Source organism: Anomaloglossus baeobatrachus, chromosome 2, assembly GCF_048569485.1.
Source record: "Anomaloglossus baeobatrachus isolate aAnoBae1 chromosome 2, aAnoBae1.hap1, whole genome shotgun sequence".
NCBI classification, from domain to species: domain Eukaryota; kingdom Metazoa; phylum Chordata; class Amphibia; order Anura; family Aromobatidae; genus Anomaloglossus; species Anomaloglossus baeobatrachus.
Genome location: NC_134354.1, coordinates 569,085,977 through 569,102,561, shown reverse-complemented (window position 1 = coordinate 569,102,561; position 16,585 = coordinate 569,085,977). Strand labels below are relative to the sequence as shown.

The 16,585-nt window shown below is 41.0% G+C and overlaps 1 protein-coding gene across 1 annotated transcript in view; it reads left to right on the top strand.

The window, feature by feature from the left end:
- HS6ST3 (heparan sulfate 6-O-sulfotransferase 3) overlaps positions 1-16,585 on the top strand; it is a 1,099,392-nt gene that overhangs the window by 100,982 nt on the left and 981,825 nt on the right. The gene's annotated exons all lie outside the window — the stretch shown is intronic.

Sequence of the window (16,585 nt, the reverse complement as noted above, 5' to 3'; positions counted from 1 at the left end):
GATGGGAAAAGAGACAGACCTTGATAGAGACCGACAGGGAAAGAGACAGAGAAATAGAGACAGACAAGGAAAGCAACAGACAGAGACAGGCAGACAGGGAAAGAGACAGACAGGAAAAGACACAGACAAAGATATGAACAAAGACAGATAGGGAAAGAGACAGGAAAAGAGATGGGGAGACAGACGGGGAAAGAGACAGATTGGGAAAGAGACAGATGGGGAAAGAGACAGACGGGGAAAGAGACAGATGGGGAAAGAGACAGACGGAGAAAGAGACAGATCTGTAAAGAAACAGACCTGGAAAGAGACAGACCTAGAAAGAGACAGGCCTGGAAAGAGACAGATGGGGAAAGAGACAAATGGGGCAAGAGAGAGACAGACAGACACAGACATAGTGACATATACAGAGATAGAGAGAGACAGACAGACACAGAGATAGAGACAGATAGACTGATACAAAGACAGACAGAGATAGAAATAAACAGAGACATAGACACAGACAGACAAGGAAAGAGACAGACAGACAGTGACACACAGACAGAGACTGGGAGAGAGACAGAGAGACAGTTATTATCCCGGGCAACGCCCGGGTACTACAGCTAGTTACTCATAAATATGGAGTCTAGGTTATGTGTACACTTTTAACAGTGGCGTGAGATTGTAAGCGCCAACATCAGGGATCAATTTTATTGAATGCTCTCTCTAAACAACTATGAGTATTAAGAACATGTCATAATAAAAAAAATGTCATATCACTTATCACCTAAAATGTTATTCTGAAGAAAACTATTAGCTGTTGGGTGACAAATAATTTATATTCCTAAAAGATGTTCTACTGGTTATGTATGTTATGCTTTGTTTAACTGGAAATCGTCATAAATGAAGGCGATCACATTATCATTTATAAGACAGGGAATCAAAGAAAGAATGAAAAATGCATTTTCTTTGCCTGATCTACAGTATAAAGTGCTTCAATCTCTGACACCTTATTTAATAATGTAATTAGTCTTTTCATGTAAAGAGATTGATAGATTAAAAAGGCCTTTGAACTTGACAATAAAGCAATTAAGATGAACAATATTGATTGTTTAGAAGAATCTCTTTGTGGTATGACATTTATGTCTCAGGAAAAAATAGATAAGGAGAAGACAGCTGCAAGGGAAATTTTCAATGCAAATATCACATAATCGGAAACATTAGTCTAGACCAGGGGTGGACAATTCGATTTCTCGAGGGGCCAACTGAGAGACCGTGACTGGTGTGGAAGCCCAAACCAATAGGCTGAATTAATTTTGCTCAATATTAATATTAACATATTAATTCTAATTATTATTTTATATTACTATTAACTGTATCATTTAATTTTGAGCAGAATTAGGTATACTGAGATAGCATTGTTCACATCTCCCTATATACATTATAAGCACAATCATTCCACTCCCTATATACAGTATGAACCCCCATACAGACCTCTACATACAGTGTGAGTCTCCACATAACCTTCAATATACACTATGAGCCCACACATAGTCCCCCTATATATAGTAGGAGCCCTCACCTAGCTCCCTACTTACAGGATGAGGTCTTACATAGCCCCCACTATATACAGCATAAGCCCCTATTGCCCTCTACATTCAGTATGAGCTCCCACATAGCCTCTCTATATACAATGTGAACCCCATATAGCCCCCTATATAAAATGTGAGCCCCAGACATAGCTTCACTATATAAAAAGTGAGCCCCCACATAGCCTTTCTATATACAGTGTGAGCCCTCACATATTCCCTCGGTTGCTCATTGGTCCAAAGTGTTGTTTTCAGATAAAAGTACATTTTGCATTTTATTTGGAAATCAAGATCCTAGAGACTGGAGGAAGAGTGGAGAGGCCACAATCCAAGCTGCTTGAGGTCTAGTGTGAAGTTTCCACAATCAGTGATGGTCTGGGTGAGCCATGTCATCTGCTGGTGTAGGTCCACTGTGTTTTATCAAGACCAAAGTCAGCGCAGCCATCTGCCAGGAAATTGTAGAGCACTTCATGCTTCCCTCTGCACCTGGCACCTGCCCACACTGCCTAAAGTACTAATACCTAGTTTAATAACCACAGTATCACTGTGCTTGATTTTAAACTCAGAAATGTTGGCCTACTGAAAAGTATGCGCAGTAAATGCACTCAATACTTGGTCAGGGCTTCTTCTGCATGAACTACTGCATCACTGTGGCGTGGCATGAAGGTAATCAGACTGTGGCACTGCTGAGGTGTTATTGAAGCCAAGGTTGCTTTGATAGCAACCTTCAGCTTGTCTGCATTGTTGCGTAGGACGTCTCTCATCTTTCTCTTGACAATACACCATAGATTCTCTTCGGGGTTTAGGTCAGGCGAGTTTGCTGGCCAATCAAGCACAGTGATACTGTGGTTATTCAACCAGGTATTAGTACTTTTGTCAGAGTGGACAGGAGCCAAGTCCTTCTGAAAAATGAAATTTCCATCTTTAAAAAGCTTGTCAGCAGAGGGAAGCATGAAGTGCTCTAAAATGTCCTTGTAGACGGCTGCACTGACTTTGGTCTTAATAAAACACAGTGGACCTACACCAGTAGATGACATGGCTCTCTAGATCATCACTGATTGTGGAAACTTCCCACTAGACTTTAAGCAGCTTGGATTGTGGCCTTTCCACTCTTCCTTCAGACTCTGGGACCTTGATTTCCAAATGAAATGCAAAATTTATTTTCATCTGAAAACAACACTTTGGACCACTAAGCAAGAATCCAGTTCTTTTTCTCCTGGGCCCAGGTAAGACGCTTCTGGCGTTGTCTATTGGACATGAGTGGCTTGACCCAGGGAATGCAACAGTTGTAGCCCATGTCCTGGATATGTCTGTGTGTGGTGGCTCTTGAAGCATTGACTCCAGCAGCAGTCCACTCCTTGTGAATCTCCCCTAAATTTTTGAATGTCCTTTTCTTAACAATCCTATCAAGGCTGCGGTTATCACAGTTGCTTGTGCATCTTTTTCTACCACACTTTTTCTTTCCACTCAACTCTCCATTATTATGCTTGGATACTGCGCTCTGTGAACAGCCAGCTTCTTTAACAATGACCTTTTGTGGCTTACCCTCCTTGTGGAGTGTGTCAATGACTGCCTTCTGGACATCTGTCAAGTCAGCAATCTTCTCTATAATTGTGTAGCCTACTGAATCAGACTAAGGGACCATTTTAAATACTTAAGAAGCCTTTGCAGGTGTTTTGTGGTGATTATTCTAATTTTCGGAGATAATGACTTTTGGGTTTTCATTGGCCATAAGCCATAATCATCAACAATAACAGAAATAAACACTTGAAATAGATCACTCTGTGTGTAATGACGCTATATAATACATGCATTTCCCTTTTTGTATTGAATTACTGAAATAAGTTAACTTTTTGAAGATATTCTAATTCATCGAGATGCACTTGTAAGTATACAAGTTCATGCTGTCCGTGTACTATTCGGATGTTACACAGACAGCATATTGATGACTCACACACTGACACACAGATGGCCCACGGAACTCCACAACGGACCTTGCAAAACATTAGTTTTGTGCATGGACGTGTGAAGGGGGCCATAGACAAAGTTACTGTAAGGCTATCCTAACATGCAGCGTTTTTGCTGCTTTTATTTCTGCTGTTTTTTTAATGCAATTAAAAGCTGTTTTTTACAGTCCCAGCAAAAGATTTCAGAAATCTCATGCACACACTTATTTTTCTTCCTTTTCACTAAATTTGAGAACTGCAGCACTTTTTAAATCTGCAGCATGTCAATATTTTCAGTGTTTCTGCAGCATCTTTTTTGCTCATAGAAAGCAAAGAAAAGGTGGAAAGCCAATGCAAAAAACACAATGGAATGGCTAAAAAGTGGCAAAAAAGCACAAAAGAATATCAGCTGGGTACCAATTTTTGTAGGCTATATGGTGTTGCTTATCTAGCTGGGTTAGTGTCAGGAAAAACTCCTATGTGGGTATAGACTCCAGCTGCTGCTGCCCTGTATGCTGGAGTGAAGACAAAGAGAAATGTAGTAATAGAAGGGAGTATAAGGATAAAACTGCTGAGCTGCTGGTCAAAAATGATATCCAGCGGAGATGATGGTGAAGAAAAAGAGGTTTTATTAATCTATGTTTTTCATAATTGAACAATATCCTTCCTCAGCAAACCTCCTCTTCACCATTATCTCTACTGGGTATTGCTTTTGACCTCCAGTGCAGCAGATTTAGCTGTATACTCACATTTATTACAGCAGAAAAAAATGGCATTTTGCACCCCAAAAATGCAGTAACAATAAACAACCAAACACAGCAAACGTGGTATTTTGAATCCGGCATTTCAACTGACAGAAGAGCAGGTTGTGGCTGCAAAAAAACACGCAGCAAAATTGCGGCATGTGAACATAGCCTAAGAATGTAAAAAAAATAAATTAATGGGTGAATAACTCTAGACGCTGCCCATAACTTTTTTTTTTATTTCCAGACAGAAGCACCTATAGCAGGTGCATACACTGTTAAATGTATACTGACAGCGGCATCAGCGCAGCCTTTAACATTTATTGATGGATTAGTGGTGTCATCACTGTCAGAATTCATAGCACTGTCTTTTCATACAAGAGGGACTATGTATGGCCTAATGAGTGGCTTTGTCAATACAAACCTTTAAGTACCATATAATCCATGCTATAAATGTTCCCATAAACCTAGCTGCAATCTTCGCTAACCGGGATTTATTTTAGTCTTTCCCCAGTAAGATAAACATCTGCAAAGTACATTGGAGGCGAGTGATAAGACCGCACTAATGTGCCACTGAATCATTGCCTTACCAGCACATGTGAAGACGAGCAGCTATATACTAACCACTGCATATGCTTTCCAACTGTAACTGTATCCTGTAAAGAGCTCAGCTCTGCAAATATTTCTTAAATAGAATGTCTGTGATAAAATTTGGAAGACAAAGAAGCAAAATTAGGGTCTTACCCAGAAGATTAATGAGGGTGAAAGCACTGAGAGAAGCTTATTTTGGTGGGTTTGGACAGTCACAACCACTGTACTGGTGTACACCACAGCTGCTGCAGTCCTACGTATAGGTAGAGTTAGAATGGTGCAAGAAGGGTTAATGCCGCACTGCCATGAATAGAACGAAACTCAAGGAAAAAGTAATGGTAATTTTATTAAACAACGCGTTTTGGAGAGTTCTTTCGCCTTCTTTAGGTCTAAATCACATTGTGAAGGCAAAAGAACTTTCCGAAATGAATTATTAAATGAAATGAGTTTCCTTCTATTTCTGGCAGCACAGTATTAACCCTTCCTGCACCTTTCCAAATTTATATGATTGTCTGGAATTTTTAAAAAATAAGCTGAAAGGTAACCAATACTCACTGGTCAACCACCTGCAGCTTGAGCTTATGGTCATTGTCGTCATAGGTTATTACTGTAGCGATGATGTGCCGTATGTACAAGTAACTGTTGCAGGTAGCCACTGATCACAATGACACTAGCGTCTGCATTGGACAGATAAGTATTAATATCAGCATTTCTGCTGTTTACTCTATTTTTTAAGAATCGATGATATTTTTTATTGGTAACATGACATTAGTTAGAAAAGCTATGATGCCTTAGATTGATGACTACAGCAGGGATTTCGGACCCAAACAAGGACAGGCATTTAATCTTTTAACCTCCATTTCTGTATGTTACTGGCTCCAGCACACTCATTTGACAGTACATTATTAGTGAGCACCATGATCTGTTCCCGTAGAAAAATGGGCAGATGATCATCAATCTATTCTTAGCACCATCTTGAATAATATAGTGTACATTTGTATATGCTTTCCATATGCAGATAATGTGCAATTAATATGATATTCTTTCCAGTTATGGTGCACAGGAGCAGAGAAACAATAAAAAATACATGATGAGATATGATCAAAAGTATTTGAAAGTGTATATATACATTAATAAACAAAATTGATAAAAACAAGGTTAGTTATGGTGCACAGGCATTTGGAAATACTGTACCTCTAAAGTAATGGAGGTAAAAATGTATTATCGGAGCTCTTCTTTTATAACCAAGCCATACTTTAAGATATTAACTTTTAAAATACATCAATACTTAAGTGCTAACACCTGAAACACTTAGCTGTTGCAACATTTAAATCATGTATCATCAAAAATTTAATTGTAATGGTAATAGAATCTTTTGAAATTTAATTTTGCCTGGTTCAATACATTTTTCCAACAAACTTAATGTTCAACAAAGGGATTTTCTGAAAATCACAATTCTGTAAAGCCTTCAATTGCCATGAAACGTATGTAATGCTCTGAGGTCTCCTAGGGCTGTGTCCAATCCTTTTCAATCACAGCTTTGATATCTAAAGGGTGCTTTACACACTGCGACATCGCTAGTGATTGCTAGCGATGTGGAGCGCGTTAGCACCAGCCCCGTCGTTCGTGCGACATTTTGTGATCGCTGCCGTAGCGAACATTATCGCTACGGCAGAGTCACACGCACATACCTTTTCAGCGATGTCGCTGTGACCGCCGAACAATCCCTCCTTCAAGGGGGATGTGCGTTTGGTGTCACAGCGACGTCACAGCGGCGTCACTAAGCGGCCGGCCAATAGAAGCGGAGGGGCGGAGATGAGCGGGACGTAACATCCCGCCCACCTTCTTCCTTCCATATTGCCGGTGGACGCAAGTAAGGAAATGTTCGTTGTTCCTGCGGTGTCACACATAGCAATGTGTGGTGCCGCAGGAACGACGAACAACATCGTACCTGTGGCAGCAACAATATTAAGGAAAGGAGCAACGTGTCAACGATCACCGTTTTTGAACAATTTTGCGATCGTTGATCGTCGCTCCTTGGTGTCACACACTGCGATGTCACTACCGGCACCAGATGTACATCACTAAAACGACGTGACCCCGACGACATATCGGTAGCGATGTCGCAGCGTGTAAAGCACCCTTTAGTGTCCTCACAGTAGAAATAGATGGCAAACTTGTAATGTAATAATCAACAGCTCAGTAATAACAAAATGCACAGATAGACTTGGTTTATTTCTAAATTAAAAACAGTCCAAAAATTATACTACATTTTTTTTGTAAAACACTGACTCAAACTGTATGTGTCACTAGTAATGGTGACATCACCCTGGTGTCACTAAGCCTAGTGATATGCCATATATTCCATAACACCCTCTGCTTCAATCCTACTAATATGATTGAGGTAAAGGAGACCAATTGTGGCCTGTATTTAGTAGAACTGTAAGCAGGTGGTCGGGTGCAACAATGCAGACAATGAGGAGTCAGTGAACCAACAACAGTTTATTAAATATACAATAAATGATTAGAATCTTTAATTGTCAGATATTGGTATAGCACAAGTAACAGTAATAAATCACATTATTTCACACTTGATTAATCATATGGACAAGAATACAGAATGCAATCACAGTATCCTTTACATAGCATTATTACACAGTATTTTTCTTACTACAATGGTGAATGTCCACGTTATCATTCACTAAATCCCTCTAGCAGGGAAATGTCAGTGTCATTTTATTATTTACTACTTACCTAAACAAAACTATAGAGATAACAAGCCCTAGAAGGGTCAGAGATAGTGATGAGCGAGCATGCTTGTTACTACTCGGTACTCGCACGAGTATCACTGTACTCGGTCTACTCGGCGGGGACCGAGTAATCTCGCGATACTCATGCTGTACTCGTGGTCTTCATCCCTGCATGTTGGCGCTCTTTTGAGAGCCAGCCCTCATGCAGGGATTGGCTGGCAGACCACTGCAATGCCACAGCCCTGTTAGTTGTGGAATTGCAGTGATTGGCCGGCCTGCACAGCGTGACCGAGCCTTTATACCGGCGGGCGCGCTGTGCTCTGCTCACAGCTATCCAGACAGTCAGTGCAGGGAGAGGGTCGCTGCTTCAGGGAAAGGTTTGCGGCCCTTTATAGCTATTTCCGTAGCAGGGCTGCAAACAGTGTGACCAAAAGTCCTTCTCAGGACTATTCTAGTTGTATACAGGCAGGCAGGGTATAGCCAGGTCGGAGTACAGTAGCAGAGTCCTTCTCAGGACTATTGTTGCTGTATACAGGCAGGGTATAGCCAGGTTGGAATACAGGCTAGTGACCAAAAGAGTCCTTGTCAGGACTATTGTAGCAGTATACAGGCAGGCAGGCAGGCAGGCAGGCAGGGTATATAGCCATTCCTAGTGGTGACCGTATACCAGCCTTCATCATATCTGGGGCTGGTGTACACAGTCTAAGGCCTCTGCCACACTTACGTGTAAAAAACGTACGTTTGTTGTAGTCCGTTTTTCGTGTCCGTGTTCCGTGTTTGCAGTCCGTTTTTCCCCTCCGTGTGGTGTCCGTATGCATATCGTGTGTCATACGTGTGTACGTGTGTGCGTTTTCCTGTGCGTGAAATACGTCAGTGTGTGTTCCGTGTGCAGTCCGTTTTTTGTGCGTGTTTCACATGTTTCACACATTGAGATAATGGTGATTACTTGGAATTAAATGACACATAGGTGTATGTGATTAGGACATAAATATAAGTTACCTATAAACTGTTTCCTGCTTGTATTCTGCCTTGGAGCACCTATGTGTTGAGACAAAATTGTCGCAATGCCATTATCCACGGAGGCCTTAGTGTTTTTATGTTGGATTATATCTCGTCGTTTTGGCGTTAGACGCCACATGTTGCAATATGATAATGTAAGAAGAACCAGATTGTGGGTGCATCCACTAATGATGATGCGACCTATGCATGGTCATTTCCATACTTTATTTTTTGAGTTACGGAATTTCCCAGATAAGTTTTTTTCATACTGCCGGTTGTCAGTTGAGAGTTTTGATTACTTACTAAATTTTTTACGACCTCATTTGCAACATCAGGACACTTGGATGCGGCTTTCCATTTCCCCAGAGGAGAGATTTATGGTGACTCTGAGGTATTATATTTGTAATTTTTTTATTTTGTGTAAATGTGTTATTTTTCACATTGAAATGTGTAATAGATCTTTATTGATCTAATCGCATTTTTGATTCAATGTTTGTGTTTTCTTATGATTGTTTTAATTTAAAACAACATAGTGTTAATTGTAAATCATTGTTTGTCTTTTTTTCATAGATTCTTGGCGACAGGTCAATCTTTTAGTGCTTTACATTTTGATTTTTTGTTGGGTCGATCAACCATTGCCGTTATAGTACGTCACACATGCGACATGATATGGCAACATTTAAAAGAACAAATGATGCCTCAGCCAAACAGAGAAGATTGGTTGAAAATCTCTAAGGGCTTCAAGGACTCTGTTGACTTTCCTAACTGCATAGGAGCTTTGGATGGCAAGCATTTCAGAGTGAAAAAACCACCAAACTCTGGGTCACGTTATTTCAATTTTCATAAGTTTTTTTCCGTTGTTATTTTGGCATTGGTTGACACAGAATACCGTTTTATTTATGCAGACATTGGGGCCTATGGTAGTGCCTCAGATGCCCGTATTTTCCGGTCATCAAGATTAGCCCAACGCCTGCAAGAAAATGCATTATTGATCCCCCCTCCAGTTGCCCTACCTGGTACATCTGGACCGTTGGCACCATATGTGATGGTAGCAGATGCAGGATTTGCATTATCCAAACATGTTATGCGACCATATCCAAGGAGATCCATTGATGACAGGAAACAGTACTTTAATAATCGGCTAACTAAAGCAAGACGTTATGTGGAGTGTGCATTTGGTATTTTAGCTAACAAATGGCGCATTTATCAGACAACTATTCAGTTGCAGCCAACCTTTGTCACATCTGTACTCAAGGCTACCATAGTGCTTCACAATTACTGTCGGATACATGAAGGAGGAACTTATGTGGATGATGATTTTCAGATAAACCATGTTGTTAATCCCACAGGTGAACCTATGTCTCATAATTCCGTGACATCTGGTTTACAAATTAGAAATTTATTTACTGATTACTTTAATTGTTTTGATGATACTAATAATAGTGATGATTGTTAAGATTGTGATGGTTTTTTGTTGATAAAAATATAAATTTTGGTTAGTATAGGAACTTGGTTAATTTTTCACAACATCTAAGAGCTTAAATCGAACTAGTATTAAAGGACAAATGCGTTAATCATAAACTGACCTTTCTATTAGCAACATGGTTTTCAGAATGTTGTATGTATGTGTATGTACATTTCTGTGTTACTATCATGTTTTAGGAAACTTATTTCAAACTTACAACATTATTAATGTTAATCGTCTAGGGAAAAAATGCAATATTATTTATTAATATCAATAATAAACATGTTTGTTTTCTTCAAAAAAAGAATATTTTATTAACAATAAGCATATTAAGCCATAAAGTAAGGATGTTATTTTTTCAAATCCACATTAAAAATGTACATATTGTTCATTTTGTGTTACATTTTTCTAAATGTAAATTTTGATGCTAATCTTCATAACATACAAAATATACTTTACATACAAGAGTAATAGTAAAGAAAATGTGTGCATTGCTGCCAATGTTGAAAAATGTCGGCCAATTAAGTTGCTAACATGTTGGACATTGACATAGACCAAAAATTTGTAAACTGTGTTTTCAGAATATTAGAACTAATCGAACCCTCAAAATTGTTGGGTAAAAATGTGTTCACAAAATTCAAAACATAAAGGCCATAAAACATATATGTGATCCGTCACTAAGTATAATCACACATGTTTTTAAAATCTTTTCAACTCTGAGTTTGCACATTTTTGGAAATCCCTCTTTTTTAACATTTTGACACAATCATCAGATTTGTTGTTTGATTGTTAAGATTACCAAAAATGTGCATCACAAGTCTACAAGATCTTCTAGTGAAGTAACCTGAGTGTTGCTGAGTATGTTGTTTTGTGTGGCCTCAGAAATGGTATTTTCAGGAATGGAAACAGTTGTTTGCTGAACAACATTCCTATTACTAGCTACAGTAGTGTGTGGAACAGTCTGTTGCATGCTTGTTTGTCCCAACACATTGCCTGTTGTTGAGTACACCTGTGGATCTACATGGGTAATTGGGTATTGTGTGTGTGTATGTTGTTGACCTTGAGGATAGTTGACTGATGTTTGTAAGTGTGGTGTTGGTAACATAGTTGAGATTGGATAATGAGGCATCATGAATGATTGTGGGTATGTTGAACCTGGAAACAAATTAGGTAAACCACCAATATTTGTGGGTTGAGTAAAGTAACTAGTAGTTTGAGTTGGTTGTAAATTCATATAGTTCATGGGTTGGTGAGAGGTAGCACTTTGTACTGTGCTTAAGGCACCAGTATTGGTTGCAACATACCCTTGTCTGATTGGTGTTGGGAATAACGTACTTGAAGCAATTGAAGGTTGTCCAGATTGTTGTAATAGTGGATTATTGACTATTACAGTTGCCATTGTTGTTTGTGTTGAAATTGTATTTTGATTGTCTGTTGTGTTTGGGACTGTATGTTGTTGCATAATGGTACGCCAATTTTCTATGGCCTCATACACTCTCACTGGTTCCTGTTCTGCCTGACTAGCTGACAGTAGGGTAAGCATAGCAGCTCTTACACGTTCCTGCCTATCGGATGGAATTTTGGTTAAGCTAGTTGATAAAGACCGACAAAAACGCTCGGCATCTGTTTCAGGAATCAGAGTGTTCATTATGTGAATAATGCGTGTGTCAATTATTTCCGGTAAGGATCTCATTTCCTCAGGTCTGCGGATTCTTCTTGCACGTAGAGGTTGTGGTGCAAAACGTGGAAGTACATTTGTTTGTGTTGATTGTGTAGCTGGTGTGGTTGTTTGTTGCGTTGATGAGGCTTGGTTGTTGGTTTGTGCACTCTCGGTCCCACCCTCATGTGAATCATTTGCTGCATCTTGTTGAGTCTCAGGAATTTCAATGTCTTCTCTGGCAGGTTCTTGTTCTGATGCTGAGGTGGCTGTAGCAGAGGGACCTGCTGTTGGTTCATCATCTGTTTCGTCAAGATTATCCTCCGTTCTATAAGAAATTTAAAAACATATTACAATCTTAACATTTATCTTTGTCCAATTATCTTCAGGGGTTTTTTTTTTTTTTAAATTAAACAAAAAACACAACTTACTGTGTAACTTCTAAGATGGGTGCTAGGAAGCTTATTTGTTCATAGTAGACATATCTGCGTTTGCGGCCTTGGCTGGATGAGGATGGTATAGGGTTGTACTCCCTTCGGTACTGATCACGGGCTGAACGCCAACGCCTTTTTACCAAGTCAACTGTGGAAAATTTAAAAATATGTAACTTGCAACATTCTCCATAAATCTGCACACATTAATTTAAATAATGTTTGCGAAATGTAATATACAATTGAACACAATTATGTTGGTCAAATACTTTGGCTGAAAGATAATCTATTTAGATATTCTTCATTCAAAAACATGTTTAGACATTCACACATGACCAAATAATATTTCTGAATATTTATATTTTAAGTAATTGTCATCTATATTTAAATTCTAATTTGGTGTTTTTGCAATGACTTTTGGCTATAAATTACTAGAAATATTATTTGATACATGTAGGTAATGATATTGACATGTCATTTTAAACAATTTAATTTTACAAATTTTAAAAAAAAAAAAAATCTATTGTGATACTAAATTTAGACTAATACAACAGGGAATTTTAAAAAAAACATGACAGTTTAATCAGTTCATTAAGTGAATTCATGAAGAATTCCAAGTCAGATTACAAATTTAAGTATACTTTGATTTTTGACACTTATGAACATTTGGTGATACTATGAAAAAAGTGTACAGGAACTCAATATATTGAGTAGTACATATACCAATTCTTCTCATAGGATTTTACACTAAAAGACAACATAACTATGCCAAAACAATCACAGTTTGAAAGTATGAACAAATCCAAATATAGATATTAAATAAATAACTATAAAAAAACAAAACTACTTACCATATTTAGCACGCTTTGCAGGAGAACATCTAGACCATGCATTATTGGGGTACACTTCCTCAGCTACTTGATTCCAATGGCGATCAACTGTCAGTCGGTCATGGTAACCATCTACACGTGTATCCCATAATGGTGGGTGAGTCTCGACAGCTGTTATAAGTTTCTCCGTGTCCACCCGTGGTGCCATTATTATATTTCGAAGACGAAAGTTTGCTCAAAATAGATCTTGCAATACACAGAACTACAACTTCTTGCTTGCTCACTCCTTCTGCAAATGCACAGTTAGTTTTGTGCAAAAAAATATGTTAGCTACGCCACCTGAAAGTATTTCAGAGTGTAACAAAATTTCTAATTGAAACACGGACACGGACCACACGGATAGCATACGGAGGCCATCCGTATCACGTACGTGTAAACACGGACCCATAGGATTTAATGGATCCGTGAGGACGTGATGCCGGTGGAAAACGGACATGTCAGCGCTTTTTCGACACGCTCAAACGTACGCACGGAACGGACACACGCTCCGTGCGCAAACACTGACGTGAGGCTTTTTACATTAAAAATAGTATGTCAACATCAGCACGTGTCTCCGGTACGTGCAAAAAATGCCAAAAACGTACCGGAGGCACGGATGTGTGGCAGAGGCCTTAAACAGTCCTGATAGTGTCAGACTTCTCAGCAATTGTCGCTCCTAAAAACCTGTTAGGTTCTTAGTGCGTCTGTGCTTGCATTTAAAAACAGCACGTGTGTGCCTGTCGGTGGCAGCGTACAGGTGCACTTGTGTGCGTTTTTACCAAACTATTATATAACGCACAAGTGTAGTGTATAATACACGTCAGTCAGCAGTGGCTGATAGTGTCAGAGTTCTCGTCATTAATTTTTTCTCCTAAAACCTGTGTTAGGTTCTTAGTGCGTCTGTGCTTGCATTTAAAAACCGCACGTGTGTGCCTGTCGGTGGCAGCGTACAGGTGCACTTGTGTGCGTTTTTACCAAACTATTATATAACGCACAAGTGTAGTGTATAATACACGTCAGTCAGCAGTGGCTGATAGTGTCAGAGTTCTCGTCATTAATTTTTTCTCCTAAAACCTGTGTTAGGTTCTTAGTGCGTCCGTGCTTGCATTTAAAAACCGCACGTGTGTGCCTGTCGGTGGCAGCGTACAGGTGCACTTGTGTGCGTTTTTACCAAACTATTATATAACGCACAAGTGTAGTGTATAATACACGTCAGTCAGCAGTGGCTGATAGTGTCAGAGTTCTCGTCATTAATTTTTTCTCCTAAAACCTGTGTTAGGTTCTTAGTGCGTCCGTGCTTGCATTTAAAAACCGCACGTGTGTGCCTGTCGGTGGCAGCGTACAGGTGCACTTGTGTGCGTTTTTACCAAACTATTATATAACGCACAAGTGTAGTGTATAATACACGTCAGTCAGCAGTGGCTGATAGTGTCAGAGTTCTCGTCATTAATTTTTTCTCCTAAAACCTGTGTTAGGTTCTTAGTGCGTCCGTGCTTGCATTTAAAAACCGCACGTGTGTGCCTGTCGGTGGCAGCGTACAGGTGCACTTGTGTGCGTTTTTACCAAACTATTATATAACGCACAAGTGTAGTGTATAATACACGTCAGTCAGCAGTGGCTGATAGTGTCAGAGTTCTCGTCATTAATTTTTTCTCCTAAAACCTGTGTTAGGTTCTTAGTGCGTCCGTGCTTGCATTTAAAAACCGCACGTGTGTGCCTGTCGGTGGCAGCGTACAGGTGCACGATTTGCACAAACTTTGATATAACGCCCAAGTCTAGTGAATACACGTCAGCACAGCATTGCAAAATGCGCAAGGGCGTTGGCAAGGAACAAGGAAGTGGACGTGATGGTGGTGCAGGCAGAGGCCGAGGTCGTGGGCAAGCTCTAATTTTGCCACAACAAAGGGCCACATCTAGTCGCTCGCACGTCCTGTCCCAAATTCTTGGGGACCGCAGCAGTACACCGCTCTTGAACCAAGACCAGTGTCAACAGGTTGTTAGTTGGATAGCGGATAATGCTTCCAGTCAGATTGGCACCACCACAAACACTCTGTCTTCCACACGGTCAAGTGTCAGTAGCCGTGATACTGCACCGCACATTTCAGAACCTGATCCTCCTTCCTACCACAAGGCTGAGTACACGTCCTCGGACATTAATGATCCCACACTTGGACACTCGGAAGAGCTGTTCACGTTTCCATTCGCACATTCTGGCCTCTCGCCAGCTCATGTTGAAGTGGGTCATGAGGAGATCGTATGTACAGATGGCCAAATATTTGAGCAGCCACGTTCTCACGAAGTTGGCAACGTGTCTCAACAAGGGGTGGACGATGATGAGACACAATTGTCAGGAAGTCAGGAGGAGGAGCAGGGTGCGGAAGAGGAAGACGACGTGGTGGATGATCCAGTAACTGACCCAACCTGGCAGGAGGATATGCAGAGCGAGGACAGCAGTGCACAGGGGGAGGGAGGTGTAGCATCCCAACAGGCAGTAAGAAGCAGGGTGGTGGCTCCAGGCAGAAGTCAGGCAACCGTTCCCCGGAACAACAACACGACACAAGGTGCCTGTACACATGTTAGGTCTTCCCGAGTCTGGCAGTTTTTTAAGTTGGATCCAGATGATTCTAAAAAGGCCATTTGCAACACCTGCCATGCCAGCATCAGCAGGGGTACCAAAACTAGCAGCCTGACCACCACCAGCATGATCAGGCACATGTCAGCCAAGCACCCGACTTTGTGGGAAGTACAACAGAGTCGAGGAGCAGTGCTTGCTAATGTCACTGCTACGTCTTCGCTGGTTGTGCATGCGAGCCAATCCCCTGTCCATGCTGCCTGCGAACAAGCCTCCTCCGGTCCTGCACCTGCAGTTGCCTACGCAGAAATAACACCATCATCAAGCACGTCCTTGTCCCAGCGCAGCGTTCAGTTATCCATTCAGCAAACCTTTGAAAGCAGGCGCAAATACACTGCCAACACCCCACATGCCACAGTTCTAAATGCTAACATTTCGCGACTGCTTGCGCTGGAAATGTTGCCTTTTAGGCTGGTGGAGACAGAAGCATTCCGCGACCTGATGGCGGCAGCTGTCCCACGTTACTCGGTCCCCAGCCGCCACTATTTCTCCCGGTGTGCCGTCCCCGCGTTGCATAACCACGTGTCACAAAACATCACACGTGCCCTGAACAACGCTGTTTCACCCAAAGTCCACCTAACCACAGACACGTGGACAAGTGCTTGTGGGCAAGGCCGCTACATCTCGTTGACGGCACACTGGGTTAATATTGTGGAAGCTGGGACCCAGTCTGAGCGAGGGACGGAACACGTCCTTCCCACACCAAGGTTTGCAGGCCCTACCTCAGTCAGTGTTTCACCCACACTCTACAGCTCCGGAATGTCATGCTCTTCAGCCTCCTCCTCCTCCTGCGCATCCTCATCCACTGTACCCTCCACACCAGTCCCAAGCTGGAAGCACTGCAGCACTGCCTCGGCGAAGCGGTAACAGGCTGTGCTGAAGCTAATCTGCATAGGTGACAAACCCCACAATGCAGAAGAGCTGTGGACAGCTCTGA